Here is a 13,047-nt window from a genome sequence, read left to right on the forward strand (position 1 = left end):
ATTTTCATCAACTCGGTATTTTTTTCTCTTAATGAGAGGGAAATTAAATTATCATTAATTCTCTTACGTCGATTGTGGGATTTTAATTCTGAATTTCAATCAATACCGGTAGGGCCGGTTCTGGACGTTTTTCAAGTGTAAGCAATGATTTGGAGGTATAAAATCGCCCCTCCCCTTTAGCTGGCGCCCTAAAAAAATCGCCCCCTTTCAGTTGGTGCCCTAAAAATTGATTCCTTTCAGTTGGCGCCTGCGGCCGCGTAGTTCGCGGGATTCAAAAGATCCGGCCCTGATAATATATAGGATTATTTCTCTCTTTCATTAATTCAGAATTTTCATCAATATTCTGGGATTTTTCCTCTCATCAATTCTGAGGTTTCATCAATTCAGGCCGGGAATTTTTCTCTAATTAATTCTCAGTTTCCGTTGATTGTAGATTTTTTCTCTCATTGATTCTGAATTTCTGCTGATTGTGGGTTGTTTTTTTTAGAGGAGAAATAGAGATATTTACTTACATTTCTCCTCGATGGTTTTTTCTCCCATTAATTCTGAATTTCAATCAATACTGGAGGATTTTTCTCTCTCATTATTCTGAATTTTGATCTCTCTCTCTTAATGGGATTTTCCTCTCTCATTCAGGACCGTAATAGGATTTTTTCCGACCCTACAACTTTCAAATTCGATAATTTTATTATGTTCTTTTTGTTTCTCCCACCTAAAATTGACATGTCCTAAATTTTTTCCCCCTTGCCCCACTCTAGTTCCGGCCCTGCTTTCATTAATTCTGAAATTACATCAATTTTGGGATTTTTTCTCTTATTAATTCTGGATTTTGATCTCTCTCTGGTTTTTTTCCCTCTCAGAATTCTGAATTTTCATCTATATTCTGGAATATTTTGTCTCATTTAAGCATAATGCTTCAATTAAACTTTTAATTAATTAAGTTCTGAATTTTCATCCATTCTGGGACTTTTTTCCTCATTAATTCTGAATTTTGATGTCATTATAATGGGATTTTTCCCTTTCAATAATTCTGAATTTCCATGGATTCTACGATTTTTCTCCCTCAGTAATTCTCGATTTTGATGTCTCGATTAAAGATTTTTTTTTCTCATTAAAACTGAATTTTCTTCAATTCTAGGATTTTTTCCCCCCTCATTAATTCTAAATTTCTGTCGATTCTGATATTTTTTTCCTCTCGTTAAAATTCCAAATTGTCATTGTAATTAAATATTTTTCAGCATGAATCTTTGGATGCAGATTACCCTTCCCCGCAGAAGATGGAGCTAAGGCGCCCCGATATTATTTTCGCACCGGGCCCAGCGTCTGATGACGGTGGCCCTGGGGTGAAATTTCACTTTTTTTACATCTTTGAAACGATGGGCGGTGAAAAAAACGAAAAATAAAGTCAAAATGCGAAAAAGGGAAACATTTAAATATTATATTAATATTGCATATTTAAATTAAATTTATTTTAATCAACAAATCAACAAATGCATTAAACCATATACACATGCTCAACCCATGGCCCGCATGCCAATGTGGCCTTCAACATCAGCAGATGCGGCCCAGGACAAGTGGCTTGAGGTACACTTCTAAATCACATTTAGGCCGGATCGCAACTAGATGGGAGCAGACGGGTCTTGTGCCCAGGGAGCCAAACTAGTGGGGGTGGCCTAAATTTCACCCTTTTTAACCTCTCCTTCAGCACTATTACACGGGGGCGCCAAAATGTGCGCTTGCTCCAGCTGACCATCAAGCATCTAGTATAATAAAATCATAGAATTGATGAAAATCCAGAATTAATGAGAGTAAAAATATCAGAATTAATGAGAGTAAAAATATCAGAGATAATGAGAGTAAAAATATCAGAGATAATGAGAGTAAAAATATCAGAATTAATGAAAAGAAAGAATAACAGAATTGATCAAGATTCCAGAATCAAACCAGTTGGAACTGGCACCTTGTTTAGGGGATAGTATGAAAAAAAGGTTTTTTTATTGTTATATTTTCTTCACTTCTATTACCGTAAGTGTGGGGGCCTGGTGCAACTGTACCTGTCACACATCCCTAAGGGCGCTCTGGCCCAACTTGATGACTTATTTTTAAAATTCCGAGATATCTTGCCCTTTGAAACCTAATATTTCCATAGGTTACTATAGAGATAGTGGCAAATGTTGAAGGGGAGGGGGTTTCAGGCACACGCGTTAGGTACAAGTTTACGCACACGCAGAGGCGTAGCCAGAAATTTCGTTCGGGGGACCAAAGTGATAAAACAATAGATTTGGCCATCTTTTCCCCTTTTTTCGGTCATTTTAGCCCCGTTCACACGGGAAATAGAAAAAGCGGGTTTAGAACCCGCTCAAGAATTTTCACCAATATATATGACTGCTCTAAATTTTTTTCCTCACGAAGAAAAAAAAGTCGTCAAGCGGGTGCTAGAACTCCCAATGCTACCGCAATATTTGCACATGTGAACGGGGCTTTTCTCACATTTTTTTTGGGGGGGGGGGGGGAGAACCAGACTCCCAAGTTCCCCCCTCGCTACGCCCTTGTGGGGAATACTTAATTCTTTTACGAGTTCAACTTTCTCATAGATCCAGAATTATTGTTGAAATTTTCATTTCACATTCAAGAGAAGGGCGCCGTTTCTTTTTTTCCAAAATTAAGTGTTCTGTATAGTGACTGTTGACATCCTAACCGAATGGTGCTGACCTAGTCCATATTGTGACTGTTGACAATCATACTAAAAATTATAGCTATTATGGCGACAATATTCATAAAAGATTAATTTTAATGACATAATAATGCTATCTTAAAAAAAATTTTGATTGGCAGAAATGATAATTTTACATAATTTTGAGGTTTGAGTCGAAATGAAAATGTCATGTAATTGAGATTTAATTATTTGTGTTGTATGTCAAAAAATGCCTTTTTTCCAATTTCAATTCAATTTTTATTCTAGTTCAAGATATACAATCCATAATACATTATTAGTCGTCAAGAGGCTGGTGCCTTTTCATGACTTTAAAAAATGAAATTAATTTTTGGATTAATATCTTTATTAAGACCATTGGAGTTGGACACAAATGGACACGTGTATCTCAGGTCTTAATTTGGCCTCTTAAGCCAAAATGACAAGTGAGAATTGTATCAACAGGGTTGCACTATACTGTACTAACAGTTACAAGTGTTACTGAACGCCCCTATGTGAGGAATATTGCTATGCAGTCTTGGAGAGTGTTCTGTCACTATTGAATCTCAAATGTTTGTGAAAATTGGAGGTAGGAATGACTTGTCATCCGTCTTTGAGAGATGTGTTGGTACTAGCCCATTGTTGTGAAGTTAGCCAATGGTCATTCACAAGCAGGACCCATAATTACAATCCTACACCATAGAAATTTACCAATGGAGACCCAGGATTTCATGTGCAATGCCTTTTATGAAGAGCTGAGTGTTGCTCAAGATGAAATTTGGGTAATTGACACTAGGAATTTTACATTGAGAATTTGATACTAGCAATTGCAGACTTGTTTAAAATTACTTGTTCAGATTTTTTTTACTGAATATATTTGTTTTTCATCTCTCGTTTATGTTCATATCGCTGAAAAGGGATAGAAAGTACCATCTCCTACATTTCCTCCTACAGCTAACCATTGTAAAAAAGGTGGAATGGTTTTTCTTTTTTATTCTGTTTATGCAAAAGACAAGTATTTGTACTCAAACAGAAACGTTTCATTAGTAACTAATTAAGCAAGAATTGAATATTGGCTGCAACATGTAGAAACCTCTGAATCATCAAGATTTTCAGAGCTGTGCAACCAGAGCCCTAACTAGTGAAGGGCAAGCGGATCTGGTGCCCCATTCCCTGTACCAGGAAAGATGGTGAATTTATTTTTTTTCTCGTTTGCAATAATGACGGGGGGGGGGGGGTTGGAAGAATAAATTTTCACTTCTTACTGTAGCTTTATGTGCAACCACCACCTCAAGGGAAAAAAGTGAAGATGTTCCACTATTATTTTGAAATGCATATATTTATTTTGTATACTTTTATCATAATGAAGAAAATATAACCTCTGAGATTTTCAAAACTTTTATTTGAATATATGGATATATACAGGGTGCATAGAAGGGTAACAGGGAATGGTATTTTACTGGTGAACCATTGATCCTAGAGGCATACTTTCAATTAGAAAACATTTCCGAATAATGTGTAGCACTCAGATATGTCATTCATGTTACAAGGGGTTGTAAAGTTATTTAAAAAATAATACCTTTATATTTGTCACCCTGTACTCAAGAACCCAGTTACAAACTTGTCCTCTCTCTTCCAATGCAAAAAAAACCCCAAAAAAACTAACATTTCCAAGTGCAATATTCGATGAGATATTCAAATTCAAAAAACAAATACAAATACAACGCCACAACAGGCAAATTGCCCAACGAGGTGGCTGACTTAAGACATCATGGATCCCCGAGCCCCTACCTACTACTGCTACACCACACATGCACCCCCCCCCGCGAATCGGTACATGCGGGAATGTGTGTGTGTACGTGTAGTGTAACCTGACGTAAAGTTTTGTTTCTGTGTAATGCTTGTTATGTGTAGTGCTGTCATCTACCCCCAGTTTTACTAACTATGAGTGAAGTGTTATGGTTGAATGATTTACCGTTGTAGGACTGTTGCTCTCTGTGGCGAGACTTTTTAACGGGGAGATCGGCTCGCATTTGCGCCTTGAAGTTGGGAACCACAGAAAACCAACTTCAGCCGACCACCACTGTGGGGTTCGAACCCGGATCCTCGCATCACGAGTCCGGCACTATAACCACTCAACCACCACAGCGACCTTAGCAAAGGAAAGTTTGATTAAAAAAAACAAGTGTCAAATACATGGGTAAACCATTTTACGCACTTGTACTATATATACTGTTTTTTCCCAACTTTCCTCCATTTTTGGAAATCAAATATTTCAACGAGTATTGCACTTAGAAACGTTGAATTATTTTTGTTGGCCTTAGGAGAGACAGGGAACAATAACTTTCTAATTGAGTTCTAGAGCACTGGGTGTCTGCATAAAAAGTTGTTTTTATTTTAATAATTATGCAACTCCTTGTAACATGAATGACATATATATCTGAGTACTACCCGTTTTATTTAGATTTTTTTATAATTGGACGCACCTCTAGGACCCACTGTTACTTATGCATCCTGTATATATCTGTTCTGATTAGAATTTTTTTTCAGGTTTTGAGTCACGTCTTGAAATATTGCTTCCACACGAGTTTAGAAAGTTTATAGGATTTCACCTTCAAAAACTAACATGCACTATATGAAGAATGGGATTCAGCATATTTAAATGAACGGAAATGTCTAGCATATTTCAAGCAATCGTCCACTTTAACAAGAGAGGGAAATTAAGTTTTGCTCAATGAGATATATCCTCATTCTGTTGCTCAAATCCCAGAAGTGAGACCCAAATTCATCTTTAGACAGCCAACAAACTCCACCTGCTTGTTTTAAACGTTGACTGTGTTTGCTGGCTATTTTACCTTTCTAAACTTACTTTGAAGTATGGAACTCACGAATTTTTTTTTGCTGTTTTACAGTCATAAGGGGGTGTGCTTAAGTTTTTCAGCATATGCCTGACCCTAACGTATTTATATTGTCAGAGTTGTGAGCGTTCATGTTCTGTTGGTGCTACCAACTGTCTTCCATATGATAAAGTAAAGATGGTAGGTACTTGAATTTTCATGTTGTGTAAGTATCATGTTGTACGTGTGCTTACTCTCTGCAGAGAGAGCACTTGCCATTTCCACTTCTAAACACAAAAGGTGACTTCACCAGCAGGACATGAAACATCTTTCTTTGTGACAATATACATAAATTAGGGCCATACATCTACACACACGACACATTTCTGGATGTAACCAATTCATTCAAATTAACACAGGTGAATGCTCACGAGGTACATGCACACACACACAGTCATTTCATCTTCAATTAATTAAAAACTATTAATTTTAATTCTCTCTTCCCCTTCCATTTCCTACCTTAAGAAGGGACCATAACCTAAGAAATTCCAGTTTAAGTATACCAGAAATGACTGCGGAAAATCTTATATAACAGGGCTAATCAAGAAATGAGGCGACGAGTGGAGATTAATTTTGTTTTTAAGTTCGGACACGAAAACAAAAGATGACCAGCAGTCGTGGGCAAATTGGGTGGATTTATTTTGGATTGATTCGAGTTTGTCCATATTAGTGGAGGTGTAGGGGGTCACAGATTTCAGCGGCATAAGAAAGAATGGGAGAGATGCGTCTGGTAAAGAGTAGTTTATATCCCAAGTGGAACGTTTAAGGTTGCGACGGAGGAAGAAAAGTTTGTTGAGACAAATTTCTGGTAAACATAGTCAACAGGTTTATTCAAGCGTTGATCAAGAACTATGACACTGAAGTATTTAATTTGAGAACCTTGGGATGTCAAATTGTTGATTGAATATTGAGTATTCAAGAGGAAGTAATTTACGGGTAACTCTCATGTGAACCGTTTTTGAGATATTGATTGGCATTTGCCATAAGGAACACCAGTCAGGGATGGAAGTCAGGTTATGTTGGACAAGTTCTTGATTGGCAAATGATACAGCAAATTACACAGCCATCTGTGAAGAATCTAGTGGCGCAGTTGAGGGATTCTGGGTCATTGATGTAAATTAAGAATAAAGGGGAAAGTTTTTTACGAATGATGCTCTTTCAAGACCTTTGAAAAGCACAGTGCAAAATGTATAAATCATAAGGTTCAATGTAAATAAGTCAAGATGAACCACTGTTTTACTCACTGACCATCCCTTTTATAAAGGAATTTGTTTACATTTTACTGTTCAATACCAGTGTATTTATTTTTGAAGAATGAAGCATTTTCATTTCCAGCTCTGCTGAGAATTGTAAATATTGTTTATGCCACTGCATGCCATAAAAATACAGGTGGTGATTGAATGCTGCAAACTTAGAATAGACCTACGTGTTTAACTGCTTTTTAATGCAAACTGTTGTTTACCTACACACGAAATGTGCACCATAGTTTTGAATGATGAATGTTAGTTACTGTCCAAAATGATTTTTTACATCCAGACAGAAGTTTCAAAGGACACACTTTACTTGTTGAACCCTCAAAGTAAGCAAAAGAAAAATTAATGAACCAAATGGTCCACATACACCCCTCCCCAAATAACATGGAAAATGACACAATTTCCTCTTTGGCAGAATCGACTACATTTTTATTATTTGGCAATATATCAACGATTTCCTCCTTAATTAAAATCAATTACACAAATTTTATAAAAAAATAGGACAAGTGGGAGCCCTGGTAATTTCTAATTGGTACTTAAAGGGTTAATCGTGATGGAGTTGCCAATTGTGACACAGAACCTCTTGGTAGTACTCTGTGATGATTGGGCCATGTGGTGCACACCTGTGATGAGCCAAGCCACTATAGTCATCGTTCTCCAATTGTGATCCAGAGGGCCGCAACTAAGGGGGGGGGGATCTGAACCAGAAGGGGGCACCAAATTCACCCTTTTACTGCTTCTTCTACATTACAAGGAGTGCCAAAATGCTGGCTTGCTCGGATGACAAAGCATCTAGTTACGGCCCTGGTGAGCATCCTGCATCACCCAAGTCCTCACTTGGCTAGCAACAATCTCATTTCTCAACGTTGGGCACCTACTAGAACGTTCTTCACGCTCCATCGATGTTTGCCACCTTTGAAACGGTTGTACAACTCCTTTATTGGTGTGGTGCCCATTTCTGTCTCCCCGAAGGCTTGCAAATAGTTTCCGCTTTTCACATAAATTGATGCAGTAGCATTATTCAAGTTTTCCAATGTTTTGTCAACAACAGAAATCTGGTGGCACTCACACTTCCTCACTCATCAGCAGTCTGTTGGCAGGAAAAAATTTCAAGCACGTGCACCAAAACACACTTCCCTAGCTTCATCGGTTCACACACGAAAAATTAGTTGGATACTTTTGACCTCGTAGCCCTTTTCCCTCACTCTTTAATATTTTTTTCAAAATTCACCTTCACCCTCATCTCGTCACCCCTTGAGAAAGATATGCATTTGGTGGGGTCCATCCTGTTATCAGTAACTTCTCAGGGTGGACGTTTTCAACATTTAATTTTTATTTCCGTTATATCAAAGTTTCGCTTTGGTGCTTGTGAATAAAGTAGAACCCCACTAATCTGGCATCAATTCTTATGAATTGCCACAATAAAAAATTCAATGGAGAGAGAGTCTCTTACGGCCGTATTCACCAACAAAGTTTCAACTGCAATCGCAGGTGGAAGGATTGAAGATCGAAACGGATTGGTTAAATTAAGGATTTTAACCAATCCGTGTCGATCGCAGTTGAAACTGTGTTGGTGAATACGGCCGTATGTTCTCAACTACGATTCACGATGTGCTATCTTTTTTTTAAAATTCCCCACGGGATTGGCTATTTTATAAATTTTCATTTCTCTGGTATTTAGATGATTCTTTGTTTTTGTCATTTATAGATCAAAATACTTCCTTGGAGATAGGTCACATATAAGTGAGGGTATCTGAAATTGGAGCAAGAGATAGTTGAATAAGCTAAAAAATATTTTGAGATCGAAATCTCAAGTTAATTTTCCCTTATTTTTAGGCAATTGCACTGCTCATTTACAAATATATTTCAATACAATTGTTTTTTCACCATATTTTGAAACTTTCAATAAAAAAAATACCTCACCAACTTGACATCCGCTCAATTGGAAATGCTCGATACTTTTGGAGATGTAGAGTTAAAGGTTTAACTCTATTATTAGAATTCATGTATAGAATATAAAGTTGTGTAAAACCCATTGCTTTTATGAAAATTTCATTGATTAAATGCATTAATACTTGCTGGAATCACTGTGCCAGTCAACCAAGGGTTTGTCAATAAATTATAACAAATTAACCAATATAGAAAGGTGTATTATGCAATAGCAAAATATGAGAAAAAGGTTCCTTGGTGTCTACTTACCAGCACGAAAAGAAAAATTCTCAAAAGAGACGACTAATCAAAATCTTTCCCTCTCCTCGATTTACCATATTCTAGATCTTTAACTTTCATGAACACTTCTTGCATTAGTTTCCCCCCCACCCCGAATTGATTTTAATCCAGTGAATTACAGTAGCACTTCACACCATCTGCAACTTTTTATCAATAATTTGCCACAGCAGGACAAATCCTGAAAATCGGTATCAGCACTTTAAATTGGAGTCCGAAGGAGCCAAAATGTTTTGATGTCACTACATCTTTCAACATGGCAGAAGTAAAGGAAAACATTTTGGATAGTTTTTCTTGAGCGAAAGACCATACTTGCTTCCTTAGGAAAAAACAATCGGGCACCCGTGATTTTGCCTGGTTATTTTACTCAGTTTTTGTATCATATTGAAGGACAATCGGGAATTTCCTGTACATTTTTCTGGAGAAAACACAATCAAAAGAGATTGAGAATTCTGTGAAACACAATTTGATACACATTTATCTTTTCCTATAGATAGAAATATAAATCAGAACTAAAATCTATGGTCCCATCAAAAATCAACCAAACACGTTTTTCTTCTCGTCAGAACCCTGGTATATTGGATGCAGATTAAAAGGTTCAACAATAAAAATATGACTGTCTGCAATGCGTCTAAACTTGACATTCCTCACATACGTTCAGAGTTCATTTTTTCCATGCACAAGTCAATGTTCACGGATAGATTTCTTTCTGCTAGTGCTAATTCATTATTTCTTTTAAATCCAGAGTTGTAACTGAAGACATTACCATAAAAAAAATTCCCATTTCTCCATCAAAAATGAAAGAGCATTGTGGTAGGATTTTAAATATAGACTACATCTGTAAGACCAACATATATAAACCTAATATAGAAAAAACCTAAATTGTAAACCAAACTACAATAGGAAACATTTTATTAAAACGTTCAATGAATTACAACAAAAAGAAATCAAATGAGGTCAAATAACAGCCACGAGCACTTGCCATATCTATTTAACTAGAAACATCAGGAATAAAAGGCATATTGAAAATTTACCTTCTTTTCCGTCATAAAAGTTAAAAAACGGTGTTAATGCACGCAGCACAATTTTTCCATTACACATACTTAATACGTCACACGTGTATATATTTGCCAACTGAATACATGAATTTGTACAATGTCTCGACTGTCAAAAATTTGATATGGTTCTTTTAAAAATAGACAAAAAAAGGTTTCCCAACTGAAAACTATGATCAATAATGAAACTATAACGAGACTTTGTATCAAAATATATATACTTATGTACACGACATCAGTAATTTCAAGTCATGTGAACGTCACAAGCAGCTAAAGCTAAAAAATTTTTGTTCAAGACGTCCGACACCACCGAAATTCACTACAAGTATAATGTAAAGCAAAGAAATTGGGTGTTTGAATGTGGATGTGCCTCAGATAAAATTTATATAGGAACTCTCTCGAAATAAAGCTGACTAAGAACACACACTGCTGAATATTGAATTATGAGCTCATCCAATATAGGAAAATCTATACGCATTATTATGTCACTGTGGAAATTCCACGGAATTTCAACGTTACAGTTGGTCTTCCCTGACTAAAAAATGACTATGCTATAATATAGTTATCACAGAATAATACCAAAGACAGTTGGCAAATATATACATACCCAAATTAACATGAAAAAAGACCCTCATATTACAAATTTGGCATAACTATTACTGCTTGAATACTTAGGAACATCTACATGAAATATAAACACAGATGAACACATGAGATAAACACTCAATAACACCATGAAAAAATCAGATAAAGAGAAAGAAAGGAGAAAAAAAAAAATTAACCAAGTTCTTTTCTCAGCAAATCCACAATGACTTGCGGATTGTTGGGAAACTTCAGCTTCCTTGGTGGGCCCCGGTCGATACCGCTCCACAAGACCACACTTGCACCGTCTCTGTTACGAAACACACATTCAAAGCTCCCTCGACGAGGCTTCTCTGGATTCAAGACGAAAGTCAGTGTACCTGGATAAGCTTCCTCGAGGGCGGCCTGGACTGCAAGTGCGTGTCTCTTGAAGACGCCTCAAGACTTGCAGTGCTCCAGGACGATGCTGAATTCTTTGGTGACGTTCTTGGAGGCGGCTGCAGCTGCCTTGTTGCTACCCTTCTTCCCAGCAGCTGGTTTGCTCCTGCTAGACTTGCTGGCCTTAGGCTCGTCCTCTTCCTCCTCATCGTCGTCTTCGGCATCGTTGTCGGCCTCGGAGTCATCCTTCTTGGACTTCTTGGCTTGGCGACCACCACCACCGCGTTTCTTGGACGGCAAAATCTCATCCTCCTCCTCCTGTTCTTCACTGCCATTTTCTTCGTCCTTTTTCTTTTTTGTCTGACGGCCTCCGGCCTTCCGCTTTGGTGGTAACTTGGATTCGTAATCTGAATCCGAACCGGCATCATCCTCACTGTCCTCCTCCTCGAGTTCGGAATCGTCAGGCTCGTCATCCTTAGCTTTTGTCATCGCCGCCTGGCGCCCGCGCTTTTTCGGATTGGTTTTCACGACAGCATCATCCTCGTCGGCGTCGTCCTGGTCACTGTCTGCCTTGGCAGCTGCTTTAGCGGGTCTCCCGCGCCTTTTCCGTCCAGAGTTATCATCGTTATCGGTTGCTTTCTTAGCCGATTTAGCTGGACGACCACGTTTCCTAGTTGCCGGTTTCTCTTCAACGGCGGCGTCACTATCCTCGCCAGCTTCATCAACAGCCACTTGTTCTGCTTCTTCCTTCTGAGTATCGACGACTTCCTTAGCGGCCTTTACTTTCTTCACTGCCTTCTTTTTGCCAGCCATCTTTCGCAAAAAATTGGATTTCAAACTTAAAAAACGTAAATCGTATTCAACGGCAACTTCAAAAACTACCTTGCGCCACTTTGCAACCAACCTAAAGAATGACCAACTATCGTTGCCAACAACCGGCACCTAACAAACTGAACTTCAAAACTTTAGACCAATGGAACTACTAGATTATGCTCTACAACTGCATCAGATTTAGCTGACCATATATTATCGAAAAAACACGGGACGCTACCACTTTCGCCTGAAAGGTGTCAAACGTGATCGGATAATAATGGATAAAATTGCCGAGGCGTAAGCTGACTGTTTTATCCAAGAGTTGCCAGTCATCACTAAAATCGCTAATGACGGGAAATTGTGCTACTGTACACCGCAGTGGATTAATATGTATTTCTTGTAGGAAATTCTTTAAATTCAGCGCGAATAAAAACTCAAGTACGATTAGTTGAAAATACGGAAAAAATCCAGAAATTTTGAATAAAAAAATCGGGAGCGCACAAATTAAGTAAAATACACGAATGTTCCGGCAGATGAAGGTTATATGATCACCCAACATAGGCTGCTTGGAATCCCAGTCAATCAATTGCGCAAAATACCGGGTGATCCAAAAGTTTTAATATTTAAAAATTCACGTACTAATGTACACAGAGTAATAAAACAACAAATGCTGGAACAGCATGGAGGTTGAAACGTTAAATTACAAAAATTGAATGGCTGGAAAGAGATTTTTATTCCATCTCTAATTAATATACAGTATTAATTAATCTTTGCTAATGTATATGTTGCAATGATTCTCACATTTGTTATCAGAAGCAGTACCATATATGTTGGTTGTTTTAGTAATTTTTTTAATAAAATCTGTTCAGCATGCATGTCACTTTTTATCCCTCTCTGTGCCTTATTATTCCGTTGTTAAGCATTGAACTTTCAAATGTTAACTGACTTTTGGCTCACCCTGTATATTTCACTAGAGACGTTAAAAATACTGTTCAGATATTTGAGATCAGCATTTATTAATTGCCAATCTTTAAAGTATAAATATTGCTCCTTCAATAATGAAATAATTGAAAATGAAATCAAAATTTCTATTCTTATATATACAGTGGACTCTCTGTAACTCGACACCGCAAAAGTATAGACAAACATGT

General features: G+C 37.4%; 1 pseudogene across 1 annotated transcript; it reads right to left on the reverse strand.

Annotated features, from left to right (window-relative positions):
- Positions 1-9,963: 9,963 nt before the first annotated feature.
- On the reverse strand, positions 9,964-12,008 carry LOC149067495 (uncharacterized; annotated as a pseudogene). Its single transcript, XR_016195353.1, has one exon. The product of XR_016195353.1 is annotated as an uncharacterized LOC149067495 (transcript).
- Between the last annotated feature and the right edge of the window lie 1,039 nt (positions 12,009-13,047).

The sequence above is a fragment of the Pholcus phalangioides genome, unplaced genomic scaffold, assembly GCF_987345545.1.
Source record: "Pholcus phalangioides strain wild (caught in Gottingen) unplaced genomic scaffold, Ppha-v1.0 ptg000030l_1, whole genome shotgun sequence".
In the NCBI taxonomy this organism is placed as follows: domain Eukaryota; kingdom Metazoa; phylum Arthropoda; class Arachnida; order Araneae; family Pholcidae; genus Pholcus; species Pholcus phalangioides.